Raw genomic sequence first — 14,026 nt, 5'->3', positions numbered from 1 at the left:
AGGACATAAAGCCTATTGGCTATCCATTGCCTTCTTATGTGAAGGTATCACAGGTTGATTGTCCACAGACAGATGAGCAGAGGGCCGAGATGGCCAAGATTCCCTATGCATCCTCAATGGCAGTCTTATGTATGACACGATCGCCACTCGTCGCCTTTGAATTAGTGTCGTGGCACGCTATATAGCTACACCTAGCAAGAAGCATTGGGATGTTGTGAAGGGTATCATGAGGTACCTGAAAGGCACTACGGATATGTGCATATGCTATGGCAGCCAGAATACAGGAATCATGGGATACACTGACTCTGATTATGCAAGACATGGAGATAGTAGGAATTCCACTTCTGGTTATGTCTTCACCTATGTTGGAGGTGTTGTTTCTTGGATGTCCAAGGTGCAGAAATGCACGGCCCTTTCTACTGAGGCCGAGTATGTTGCAGCCACTAAGGCTTTCAAGGAGGCCATTTGGTTGGGTCATTTGGTTGATGGCCTTGGTATTGATGTTATCCCTACACTGCATTTGGATTCTATGAGTGCTATTCAGTTAGCCAAGAATCCAATCTTCCATGCAAAGACGAAACACATTGAGGTGAGGTATCAATTCATACGTGGGGTCATTGAGGACAAGTCTATTGACCTTGTCAAGATCTCGACTGACCAAAATCTTGCAGATCTACTCACGAAAAGCCTCTCTACAGAGCATTTTGCCTTCCTCAGGAGGTTGATGGGCATGGAATGAGATGATGTCTTGCCTCATCCTGTTGTACATGTGTACATGTTGTACTGTCTTTTTTCTTTTTTCTTTTCACTCCTCTCTAGGGCAGATTTGCATTTAAGTGGGAGGTTCTTGGGGGTAAAGGCGCCTCCACCTAGCCGCTCATGTATTACTACACTAACAGTCACTGCCACTGCACACTGCAGGTGGCAGGCGCCCGTCACCATCACTTTATTCTTTATTCTTTTAGTGACAATTTGAATAAAGGAAGGCCCGATCACACATTGTGATTGTTGGAGTTCCCATTTCTTGTCTCTCTCTTTCCTGCTCTTGCTCTCTTGCCATAGCTCTCAAGTGCAAGCTTTGATCCTTCTTACCTTTCAACTGATTTGCTGACTTACCTAGAATTTGGTCTGAGAACCTAAACTGTAAGTTATCTTAGGGGAAATGTACATCGGCTGTGCTAGAGCATTGCGAGGGATTTCATAAATCCTTAGTCCGCTATGGAAAAAAGTGTTGTACTACATGAACCAAGGGTAATGGCAGTTGCTTCTTCCGGACAAGAAGCCTCTCGAAGGACACCTCCGGATGTGAGTTAGTTGTTCATAGTTGACTGTTAGATCAATTAGGAACCTTTAGGTCCGTCCTCCGTGGGTAATGGCAGGACGCTTCCCTTGCAGGGTAGACCTAGGGTTAACCAACCGGACAAAATTTGATCATTCTAGTTAGAGTACTGATGGCGACGGGTGGAAGGTAAACTCGGGGGGACTACTAAAACGTTGCTCGTCATGTAATCAAAGGCGGGTACATTACATATAGCTAGGGATTCATATTTCCCATATAGCATACTAGGGAATTATAGGCCATACAACTAAGGAATTCAATTTCCCACATTTCATATTGGGGAATTACAAATAGCCATATCAATCATATATACTTTGTGAAAAAATATAAATAGTTTTTGGGGAATGGTGACCAAACAAATTGGGCTTAAATTAAGTAGTCACTTCATAATACAATATTGCTTCTCATCTTTTTTTATAAATTGTTGCAAAAGTCTTCTTCTTACTCCTCTAAAGATTATTTGGGGTGCACCAAGCCATATAAAGGTAACTATATTGATCAATAATTTAATATTGAGCACCATGTGACCTAGCTTGATATGGAAATTATGAATCAGTTGTAATGTACCATTTGTGCATGTTCTTCTATAGGATTTTAATGCATACGCATTGCAAATAGAGACGAAAAGGAACCTCTTTCTAATAAGAACAATATCCTAAAATAAGATTAGCATGCTAAATCTACCTCTATCAAAAACTTCAATATAACTAGCCTCCAAACAAACATATTTAACTTAAAAAAAGGTATGGCCATGTTAGTAAGGTTAGAATTTTGCATTTTCTCACATATGTAAGTTTTTTTGCATTTATTATGATTATCCCAAATTAGGTTTGAGTTTAAGGACGCATTTCCCATGTGACCTATGATCACACCTAATTGAGGTAAAAAATACCAATGTATTCTAATGGAAAATGTAATTGAGACCAAAGGCCTGAGGCAAGTGGGTTCATTTCTCAAGGCATTGTGCTTTAGTCCACTTTCTTTGACATCAAGATTACCAAAAATGATTATCTAAAAAGGTAACTTGTTAATTTCTTGTAATCCCCCAAGTCTTCCAAAAATTGATTGCATTTTAAAAACCGGTATGGCAATTAAGGATTTTCCTTCATAACAGATATATTCTCTTTGAAGCCCAAAGCATTTAATCAAATAGACAATGCATGTGATGAATCAATCCTCATAAAGACACTTAGCCAATCTTGAGTATTTCAAGCTATTGCTATTGTTTTTAATGTTTTTCATGACCTGATAACCTCTAAGGAGGAGGTTCCACAATTGGTCAAATTGAAATTTATTGAAAATGGCTTTGTTCATGCTCAATTGGATTTATTGATAGTGGTCCTTTATTTTTCCTAGTCAACAACTTGCTAGCAAACTCTTCTCTTGAGGAAAGAGAGTGCATTCTTACAGTATCACTAGATCATACAGTTAGTTGGTAACAAGATAATGTAAAGCTACATAATAAATGAGGATCCTCACAAGAGAAACGATATTACACTTTATAGAGTGACATAAATATTTCTAATACCCCCTCTTCCTACTCTCATAAATGCTATAGTAAGAAGCAATTACAATGGTACAAAGAAACCAATAAGATTCTAGAACCATGAATGCTTGAGTGTCATACTACATAGATTAGATATGTATAAAGCATGGGATCAAAAAATAACTCCCTACAATGTGGTAGCTCACTAATGTCCAAGGTGGTCTAAGTAAGTGTTCCTCAAATCTCCAAGAAGACAATTCAATAGTCCTCAACCATATGTAGCATTTGGAAGGCCAAATAATGTCAAAAAAGATTTGCGCCCTAGTTTATTAATCATAGCAATAATTAGACTCATGAATCATCCCCAAGAACACACGATTAAGTGTATCAGATATTCGCTTGAGAAGCACCAAATCAAAAAGAATTTCTCAAGGTGAATGTTACATATTTCATGGAAGGCACTAATTTCCCCATCAATCATCATTATCCACATCAAGTGATAATTGTAGAGAAACATGATATAGAGTCTTCCCACAACACTACTATGTGCACTACGCATTAAAGTAATGAATTTCTTGTCCATATTATCATATATCCTTCCTCAAATCATCCTCTAAGGATGCTCCGCTTCTCTAGTAGAAACTTTCCATTTGTGGCTTGCATGTGGTGATTCTTGGTATGATATAATGCAATAACCCTTTATTTCAACCCTTTTGCAATTAAAGCAAGTAGGTTGCAACAATCTCCACTATCCTTTCAATATGGTATCACCACGTAGGTTTCCTACATCATAAAACCTTGAGAAATTATTTAGTATCCTCTATTTTATGTATCACACTTATGTGATAACATAGGACAACATTTCAATGTTAATTAAGCAAATCTAGCAAGATTCTATATATATATATATATATATATATATATATATATATCTCTCTCTCTCTCTCTCTCTCTCTCTCTCTCTCTCTCTCTCTCTCTCCCCCTCCCCCTCCCCCTCCCCCTCCCCCTCCCCCTCTCCCTCTCCCTCGCTCCCCCTCCCCCTCCCCCTCCCCCTCCCCCTCCCCCTCCCCCTCCCTCCCTCCCTCCCTCCCTCCCTCCCTCCCTCCCTCCCTCCCTCCCTCCCTCTCTCTCTCTCTCTCTCTCTCTCTCTCTCTCTCTCTCTCTCTCTCTCTCTCTCTCTCTCTCTCTCTCTCTCTCTCTCTCTCTCTCTCTCTCTCTCTCTCTCTCTCTCTCTCTCTCTCATATTCATTTGACCTCCTTGTATATATATATTTTCTTTCTTTAGGATAGAGAAGAGGAAAACTTGGAGGAGGATGATCATCTATGAGATCTAGAAAGCATGTCTAGACCTAGCCAAGAAAAACTAAGCAGACCCTCTCATAGACCTCAGGGTACTTATTGAACTTACATTTTCAAAAAATTTGTAAAAGAGTGCTAGAAATAGCTTTATGAAATTTATTATCTAGGAAAATTGGTCTATTATAGGAAATATGTAGTTTTCCCTTCGTCCATGTATAAAGAATTTTGAGATCTTTGCAAATATGCAAATTGGAAATGTGATCAGTGTTTCTTGATAGAGCTATCCAACAATCTAGACTATAAATATTTTCTCCATGTAAAGGCAAATGAACATACTTTAAATGTGATGTCATATCTTGTAAAGTGCAACAAATTATTCATTTATTTGCAAATCTAGCAAGATTCTATATATATATATATATAGCAAGATTCTATATATATATATATATATATATATATATATATATCTCTCTCTCTCTCTCTCTCTCTCTCTCTCTCTCTCTCTCTCTCTCTCTCTCTCTCTCTCTCTCTCTCTCTCTCTCTCTCTCTCTCTCTCTCTCTCCCCCTCCCCCTCCCCCTCCCCCTCCCCCTCCCCCTCCCCCTCCCCCTCTCCCTCTCCCTCTCCCTCTCCCTCTCCCTCTCCCTCGCTCCCCCTCCCCCTCCCCCTCCCTCCCTCCCTCCCTCCCTCCCTCCCTCCCTCCCTCCCTCTCTCTCTCTCTCTCTCTCTCTCTCTCTCTCTCTCTCTCTCTCTCTCTCTCTCTCTCTCTCTCTCTCTCTCTCTCTCTCTCTCTCTCTCTCTCTCTCTCTCTCTCTCTCTCTCTCTCTCTCTCTCTCTCTCTCTCTCTCTCTCTCTCTCTCTCTCTCTCTCTCTCTCTCTCTCTCTCTCTCTCTCTCTCTCTCTCTCTCTCTCTCATATTCATTTGACCTCCTTGTATATATATTTTGTGGAGGAGGATGATCATCTATGAGATCTAGAAAGCATGTCTAGACCTAGCCAAGAAAAACTAAGCAGACCCTCTCATAGACCTCAGGGTACTTATTGAACTTACATTTTCAAAAAATTTGTAAAAGAGTGCTAGAAATAGCTTTATGAAATTTATTATCTAGGAAAATTGGTCTATTATAGGAAATATGTAGTTTTCCCTTCGTCCATGTATAAAGAATTTTGAGATCTTTGCAAATATGCAAATTGGAAATGTGATCAGTGTTTCTTGATAGAGCTATCCAACAATCTAGACTATAAATATTTTCTCCATGTAAAGGCAAATGAACATACTTTAAATGTGATGTCATATCTTGTAAAGTGCAACAAATTATTCATTTATTTGCTGTGAGAAATAAAAGAAGGAAACATGCACACTTCAAATGAGAATGCAAATTGTTCCATGCATCAAAATCATCACTAGTAACCATACAATTATTAACAAATCCCTTTATGAGTTTGGCTATGGACAATTTTGCATGAATCTAGGTGACATAGAATATAAGAACTCTTATGAGCACAAAGAATATCCTAGAAGGCCCATAAAAGACAACAAGTGAAATCCATAAAGAGGACGAGCAAGGAGTTGCACATGGTCACAAAGTAATATACAATTTCACAAAACCAATTTAGTGGCCTTGTACTTGGAATTGATGCATGTCTCTTAAAAAGATGCACTCTAGTGAACAAGGGTGGAGATGGAACATCTTTATAAATGATAGCAGGAATTAGCCCCACTCTTGACCATACATATTGTAAGGCAAACTCATTTCACTTCACACTACAAAATTATAGAAAGCCGCACTTCTTCAAGTGACATAACCATTTAATGCATTTTTATGTTATCAATTCTATTCACAATAATAAAATAAGAACATTGGCATCAAAACTTGTTATTTCATAAAAGCTTAGATAAATTCTTCCACATATGACAATGTTTTCTTATGGTCACATAGAATATTGTGGGGCACACATGGCAATGTTTTGATAAAAATCCTTATAGGTTGTCATGCATACCTCATATAAAAAGCTCTTGATGAGCTATAATCTTCCTTTCCTAGTTCTTAAAATGGTAGGATAAGTATGTTGTATGCTTTAGCTATTTTAATAACTATGGGATCTCCTAATAAGAGCCCTTATACATTAGATGTTTAGGGGTTCCTAGAAAGGAGGGCTTATGTGCTATGTCTATTTAGACTGTCAAGACCTAAAACGGGCCAATACTAGCTCTATGGCACTAATCGGGCCTCTACTACATACCCAAACCACCCCTCACGGCCTCGCGGCGTCTAAGGGTTATACTACCCTAACCTTTGTAGAACTTCACATTTGTATGGATTATAATTATGCAAAACAAGGTATCCTACAGCCCTATCACGGAAAAACACAGTTTCGATCGAGGTAGGACGCGAACACATGGGAAAAACCCCAAAAATGGACCTGAAAATGGACTTGAAAATTAATACGGGGAGAGCCGTGTGCCGGAATAAAGGAGAGTAAAAAGGAAAAATTTTCAGAAGAAAGGGATTCACAAGGGGGGCACATCAAAACTCAGTTTAGGGGATATTAGGAGAGGTTCATATGGGAAAAACACAAAAATTACACCCAAAAACACTCAGAAAAATTAATAACCAAAAATCGAGTAGTCAGAAGAGGGGGAAGGAAAAAGGAAAAAGTGGGGGGAAGGCTGGCGAGACACGGTTGTCAAATTAAAATGGAATTCTAGTGAAAATAGGGTTGACTCACATGGAAAAATATAAAAAATAAGCACAAAAAGGGCCTGAAAACCCGCAAAAATTAATAACGGATGAACCGTGCATTGAAAGGATACGAAATAAAAAAGAAAAATGTCAGGAGCAATGGATAGGACAGGTCTGGTGCATCAAACTAAGGTTCCAAAGCAATAAAGATGCGTTCACATGGAAAACTGTCTAATTTACGGGAATTGCTTCAAAAATTAATAACTTGAGAACCATCTGTCAGAACAGGGGTTGCTAAAAAGGAAAAATAGGCAGTTCAAAGGGACGAACACGGCTGTAAGGTTGGATTGAGTTTTCGAGGAACGAAGTGTGCATTCACATAGAAAAGTCACAAAAAAAAAGGATAAAGAAAAACAGTCAAGAAACAACCCCGAGGATAAGGTAAAATAGAACGAAAGGGTGGGGAAGGGACCCCATCAGGATAAAAGGAAGTCACGGCATAGATACATGATCATAACAGAGTATATGCATGGGGGTATGCAACATAGACGCTTAGGGACGCATCCCCACACTTAAGACCTTAGCAGGAAGGGTAAACCGAACAATCAAGGACCTAGTACCTCACATTAGACCAACCACGACGTCCCCACACTTAAGACATAGCCATCACTGAGAAGCAGAAGGTGTAGGATTAGAAAAACTTAGCCCATATTGCCGAGGAAGAATGTCGACTATCGAGGTTGCGTCTTGTATCGTTGTCGGCTGTGCAGGAGGTAACAAGGTGTCTTCACAGCACACATCCTTCATCCTTCATAGCAAGGACCATACAGCAACACCCAGGGAGGTAGATGGTTGAAGGAATCACAAGAAATTTGTCTATGGCGAGGGATATGACACTCAACTCATGATCACTCAAATGGAATGAAAGAGCAGTCACTTGCCCCATTACTAATATCATTCGAGGAAATAATGATGGAATCCAGATCTCACACCCGGTTTAGGTATCGACAAGGGGATGGTGCAGAGAGAGTATGCCAGGGTGCACAATTGATGGTGCATCAATGCGTCCAACCCATCTCGCATAGGTGCAAAGAGAAAGGCCAGGGAGCCTTGCAATGCAGTGTACAGAACAGAATGGCTTATCTTGTGTTGATGGCAGAAACTCCATCCCGTGGGTGCATAGGGAAACGGGAACGTGCCTGCTGACTCCAATTATCGTAACGTCCTTCAATCCTCACCTCTCAATAACTGATTGAAGAAACACCAGTCACACTCAGTCCACCCTCTGTCTCATACTGGGTTGATAGATACAGAGGGTAGCCCTTTCCTGAAATCCATTGATGCAATCCTCACAGTCACTTATGCAGAGATTGTATGCCTTGTGCGCATTTGATGGTGCAACTGTGCATCCCACCTTGTGGCAGCATAAAGTGCAAGAAGGAAGGCCAAGGAGCCTTATGGTGTAGTGCATAGAAACAGATCGTGCTTTGTGCATTGAGAGGGCCATCCCATTCATGCAACACTCCGTTCACACATCTCACCTCTCATTTGATTTAAAGGGAAAGACTGGTCACTCACCCCACCCTCTGTCTCACTCTCTGATAGATACAGAGGGTAGCCCATACTCACGTCCCCATCCTGTTAGGATGAAAGCTCACATCACTCAAGGGGTTGGTGATGAAGATCATGTCGCCTGTTGTTGTCATCAGGATCTTGAAGAGGAGGCGTACCCAGGGAGGTAGCCAACAAGTCTTATACTTCAAGGACTTGTAAGAAGAGTCGTCCATTAAGAAGGACAGACGGACTGATATTACAGAGACAGCACACCAAGGGAGGTGGCTTCAAATTACTTGCTGAAGAGGTTCTGCTAGTGAGTCAGCTATCCTGAACTGCGGGGTGTTACCACCTTTTCCACAGTCAGCTTCCCGCCCAAGGGTGTTTCCACCTTTTCTTGGAATGAGGCCTATTATGACAGGGAATTTCTTCCTTTTCTCCCATAACAGTTTTGTTTGTTTTTCTTTTTCTTTTTCTTTCCCTTTTTTTTTAATAGTAAGAAAGCGAATGGTAGAAATACCATGTGTCAGGACCATCCTTGCTACTGTTGTTGGATCAGATGAGAAGAGAACAAGGTCGGGTTGAGATGTTTCTACGAGGGTTTAGCAGAACGAGACCGCCTTATGAGGAGAATCATAAGGGCTATCAGAAGCACGATGAGAAGGATAGTGTGACGCCCAAAAAGGGGAGGGTAAGTCGACTGTGATTGTCAAGATCTCCAGGAGGGAAGTACATCTTCAGGCGATAGCCATTGATGAGGAAAGGATCATCAGAGGCATCAACGGTCTGTACCTGAACAGAGTCGTTAAGATTTATAGCAAGTACCTTGTACGGGCCCATCCACCATTGTTGAAGCTTGCCAAGAAACTTACCAAATCTCGAATCATAGGCTAGAACAAGATCACCTTCTTTGAACTCCTTGTGCTTGATGAAACTGTCATGATAGGCCTTGCATCGTGCCTGAGTGGTTTCCATGCACTATAAGGCCATCCGCCATATCTCATCCAAGCATTCCAAGTGCAAGAGCCAGTGTTGAAGTGACTCATCATCTCCCAAGTGTTCTTTAACTGCCGCTTCCAAAGAGGGCAATTCCAGTTCAACAGGAAAGACGGCTTCTGTACAATACACTAACTGAAAAGGGGTCTATCATGTAGCTGCCTTATGAGAGGTTCTATATGCCCAGAGGGCCTCTGTAAGTTGATCGTCCCAGTCGCGACGATGTGTGGCAATTGTTCTTGTCAGAATCGAGCAAAGGATGTGATTGGTGACTTCAACTTGGCCGTTGGCTCTGGGGTAATAGGGAGTGGACTTACGATGGCAGATCTTATACAGCTCAGTCAGCTCCTCCATGATTTTGTTAAGAAAATGAGTACCTCTGTCACTTACCAGCTCAAGGGGACTGCCAAAATGGGTGATAATATTCTCGTACATGAATAGGGCTACACTGTTACCATCATCCCAATTCAGAGCTTTAGCTTCACACCACTTTGTGACATAATTCGTACATACTAGGATGTATCTGTTCTACTTCCGTTTGGCGGGTGGATCAATGGGACCCACAAAATCAATCCCCCACTTCTCGAACTGCTTTAGGGGAAGAATGGGTTACAATGGTATGGCACTTGTTTTGGTGGGTTTTCCCAATCGTTGCAGGCATCACATCTCTTACAATAATCATATGCATCCTTGTGGGGGATTGGCCAACAGTATCCCGCCAACAGAGCCTTCCTGGCTATCGCTTCTCCTGCAAATGTCCACCACATGGTTCGTCATGGCATGCCTTCAATACTATGCCGATTTCATCCCCTGCAACACATCTTCGCAGCACTTCATCTTTGCCTTTCTTGTACAGTGCACCACCTAGCAAGGTGTAGGGGGCTGATTCTAACATAAGCTTCTTCTTCTAACAGCTTGAGATGTCAGGAGGATACTGTTGAGTTGCTAGGAGATTGGCTATGTCTTCATACCAGGGAGTGACTAATTTAGAAGGGCCCTTCTGACATAGAACAGCACCTAGCCCTTCAACTGATGCATCTGTGTGAACATGGAACTCCTTCGTCCAGTCAGGAGGTTGTAAGATAGGTGCTTGGATAAGGCACTGCTTGAGGGCATTAAAGGCTTCTTCACATTCATCAGAACAAAGGAAATCAACTTCTTTCCTTAGTAGCTTGTGCAGAGGGGCTACCTTGGTTGCAAAATGTGCAATAAATCTTTTGTAGTAGCCCACATGTCCAAGAAATCCTCTTAATTGCTTGAGGTTTGTTGGTGCTGTTAAAGTGGCAATCTTTTCAATCTTCACGGGTCTATTGCAATCCCTTGTGCAGAGACAATGTGGCCCAAAAGAACTCCTGAGGAGACGCCAAAGACACATTTGTTGGGTTTGAGAGAAATCCCATACTCGCGGCATCTATCAAAACATTGCTCTTGGTGTCCCCAGTGCTCATGGATTAAGCTATAGACACAAAAGTCATCAAGATACACCTCAATGAAATCATGTAGATGATTCTGGAAGGCAGCCATCATTACTTGTTGGAAGGTGGCAGGATCATTAAAGAGCCCAAATGGCATCACTCTGTAGGCATAGGTCCCCCATTCTTGTTAAAATACTGAGAATGCATGCTATGGAGGATCACTGATGAGCAAATAGACAATCATAATGATGCAAAATCATTGACAAGGAAGAACAACTTGTTGAGAATCAACAATCACACTCAAACAACCTCTTTGTATGGAGTCTCAGGGTCAAGGACATGCAGGCTAACTTATCCCATATGCACAATGGTGCCTACTGCAGTTTCCTACTTTCCTATAAAGCATTGTACTTGCTTCCTTTCTTAATGCAATAATAGTACTCTTTTCATTTCAGTAAAGTGTCAATGTCATTGTCCACATACACAAGATTGTGTTTATGAGTCCAAGTCTCAATCTTGGAACCTAATTCACTTGTGTAACAAACAGTGTCCATTCCATCATGAGTCTACACTTCTCCTTCCATCCTCCATAGCTTCCGGTTATGCCATGCTCTAGATCCCGCATTCTCACACAACTAATATTATCCAAGCATAATGCAAGTACAACTGATTGATACTGACTGAATGAGTGTGGGGATGAGTGCCTTTTATAGGCTTACAATAGGTGGTATTGGTAGGTGGAGATAGGTGGAAAGGGACCATGGTATTCAACAACCATGGTTTTAGAAAACCATGCATACATGACCTAGTCTAAGGCTTTATTTGCAGTTTGTTTCTTGCCTTGTTTGTCCCATACAAAGAGGCTATGGTGGATGTGATTGCACATTTCTCAACACCCCTCCTCAATCACAACCGTAAAAGACACTGAGTATACAGAGGCTGTCGTGAGTAGAACCTGGAGCCCCAAGGGGAACACCAAGGGCAAAAGGAATTCTCTTGCAAGAAAATCTATCTTGTAACATCAACAAGCTTGTTTATCATGTTTCATATGATCACAATGAAGAAAAGAACACCATGCACAACAAATCTTCATGCAGCATCATGTAAATCTCCCACGGTTTTTAATAGAGTCAACCATATTCTTCAATATCTTCACAAAATCCATCAATAGAACAAAGAAAGCAAAGGAATACACCATCTTTGAATGGAAATACATCACACAGTATTCATCTTCAATATCTTCATAGTCTTCTCTCTCAATCTTTCATATACAATCACTCTGTTTGAGTAGAATTGGCTATCTCTGACTCTCTCTCTCTCTCCATCAATAATACATCATATCCTCACTACAATCTCTCAAAATTACTCTCAATAATCCCTCTTAGGTCGTGGATACCCCTCCCAAGAGGTATGTCTGATATGAAGAGTCACCAGAGCCACTACAGTGTCCTTTCATAGCTCACTACTGTCACTTCACTCTAGTCTTTACTTGAGTCTTCAGCAGCTACTTCTTCCACTTCCTCCAGCTCTTTTGCACTTGTATTCACCTCTTTCCAAGGCTAGAAAACTTCCCCAAAGTCACACATACATTCCACAGAACACTTACAGAAGCATACAGAACAGTCTACAGAACAGTACCAGAACAGCTACAGTACAGAACAGAACAGAGACAGAACAGAAGCAGAAGCTCTACAGAAAACCTACAGAAGGTTACAGAAGGTCATCAAAACCACATAACTCACTCTCAAACCATTCCAAACTCTCACAAACCATTCAATAAACTTTCAAAGATCTCAATCTTCATCAATCAATACTCCATCCCTCTTTACAGAATACAATCAGAACAAAACAGACCAAAACAGAGCAAAACATAAGGTATACAGAACCAATCAAAACCTATCAGAACATCACAGAACCACCAACAAACATCATGATCTTCCAAAACACAATCATTATCATCCAAAACATTCTCAAACCACTTCCAAATCAATCAATCATCTCATAAAATCAACCATTTAGCTCTCAAAAACAACAAAAATCAGCCAAAAAACAAGTCATTTCAACACTCAACATATCCCCACACTTAATAAGGAAGCGTCCTCGCGACCCAGGAAAAAGGGAATACAAGTTCAGTTGAAAAGCTCAACTTTGATCGTCAATATCTTTTCACAAATAATCCATCCAGCACGACCCCAACTTATAACCTGTTTCTGATATAAAAATACAAAGAAAGGAAAACCCTTTATTCATTAACACCTCTTAGCAAACTAAAAATCACAACAAATTTGTAAAGGATATAAGATGTTTGTTCTTCTGCATCTGCATCGGCTTCAATTCTCCATCCACGACTCCAACACCACAAATCTCCAAAACGTAGCTCGTACACGAAATCCAATAGGAAATGACCACGTTCGTTTGACATAAATGAAGTCACAACACAAACACTAATACACAACACAACCATCTGAATGACTTCTTCAAAAAGAAAGATTTTCATTAAAAGCTTCCACCATACATTGGAAAGGTATCAATGAAGATGATCCCTCTTAAAAGATTGATGTTGTCGGAATCGATCCATAGATAAGGATTCATCTACAAAGTTTTTAGGAGGATTTTGAAAAAATTGGAGACAGCACATCCTTTCCAACAGGACCAAGTATCTGCTAGGCAAACAGAGGGCATGAAAATACAATATATCCAGCTGCTGGGAATCAATGCTAACATTGACATTCATGCACAACTTTGGAATGGGCTTGGAATCGTTATGAGAGTGCCTATGCATATACGCCAGGTACCAAGCAAAGTGAGCAGTTAATCTCACTGAGGGATCGGCTGACTGTGAATACTGCTGGGCAAAATGAACATAGTTCTGATAAGCTTGACTGGAAGCTGTCCATTCTCCTGGAATTACTGGCCAATTGATCTACGGTCCTGTAAGGCAATCATCCAAACTCCATCCCCTTCTTCTGGAAATCTGATTATCAAACCCGTCACAGTCACTAACCAACTGAGGTGGTTGAGAGATGGAAGTGTTAGGAGAGGGTAATGGAATAAGGAAAAGTGGATGTAGGGAGGGATAGGAAAAATCATAAAAGGAAGAAAAGGTTAAAGAAGGAGTGGCAGAAATTTGTAAGGAATCACTAAGGAACGGTGTTAACTGATAAATAGGAAATGTAGAGGGTACATTAATGGAGGGAGAAGGACAGGGTGGAGAAGGGGAAAATACCCTATCCTCAATAAAGGAACAATAAGTGA

General features: G+C 40.8%; 1 non-coding gene across 1 annotated transcript; it reads right to left on the bottom strand.

Moving 5' to 3' along the window:
• Positions 1-12,895: 12,895 nt before the first annotated feature.
• LOC148011135 (small nucleolar RNA SNORD36) lies at positions 12,896-12,964 on the bottom strand. Its single transcript, XR_015689425.1, has one exon. It is a non-coding gene; the product is annotated as a small nucleolar RNA SNORD36 (small nucleolar RNA).
• Between the last annotated feature and the right edge of the window lie 1,062 nt (positions 12,965-14,026).

Source organism: Lygodium microphyllum, chromosome 28, assembly GCF_053477565.2.
Source record: "Lygodium microphyllum isolate KBCC chromosome 28, Lygodium_microphyllum_v1.1.10, whole genome shotgun sequence".
Classification (NCBI taxonomy): domain Eukaryota; kingdom Viridiplantae; phylum Streptophyta; class Polypodiopsida; order Schizaeales; family Lygodiaceae; genus Lygodium; species Lygodium microphyllum.
The sequence above is the reverse complement of the archived record's forward strand: the minus strand, read 5'-3'. Positions and strand labels throughout refer to the sequence as shown.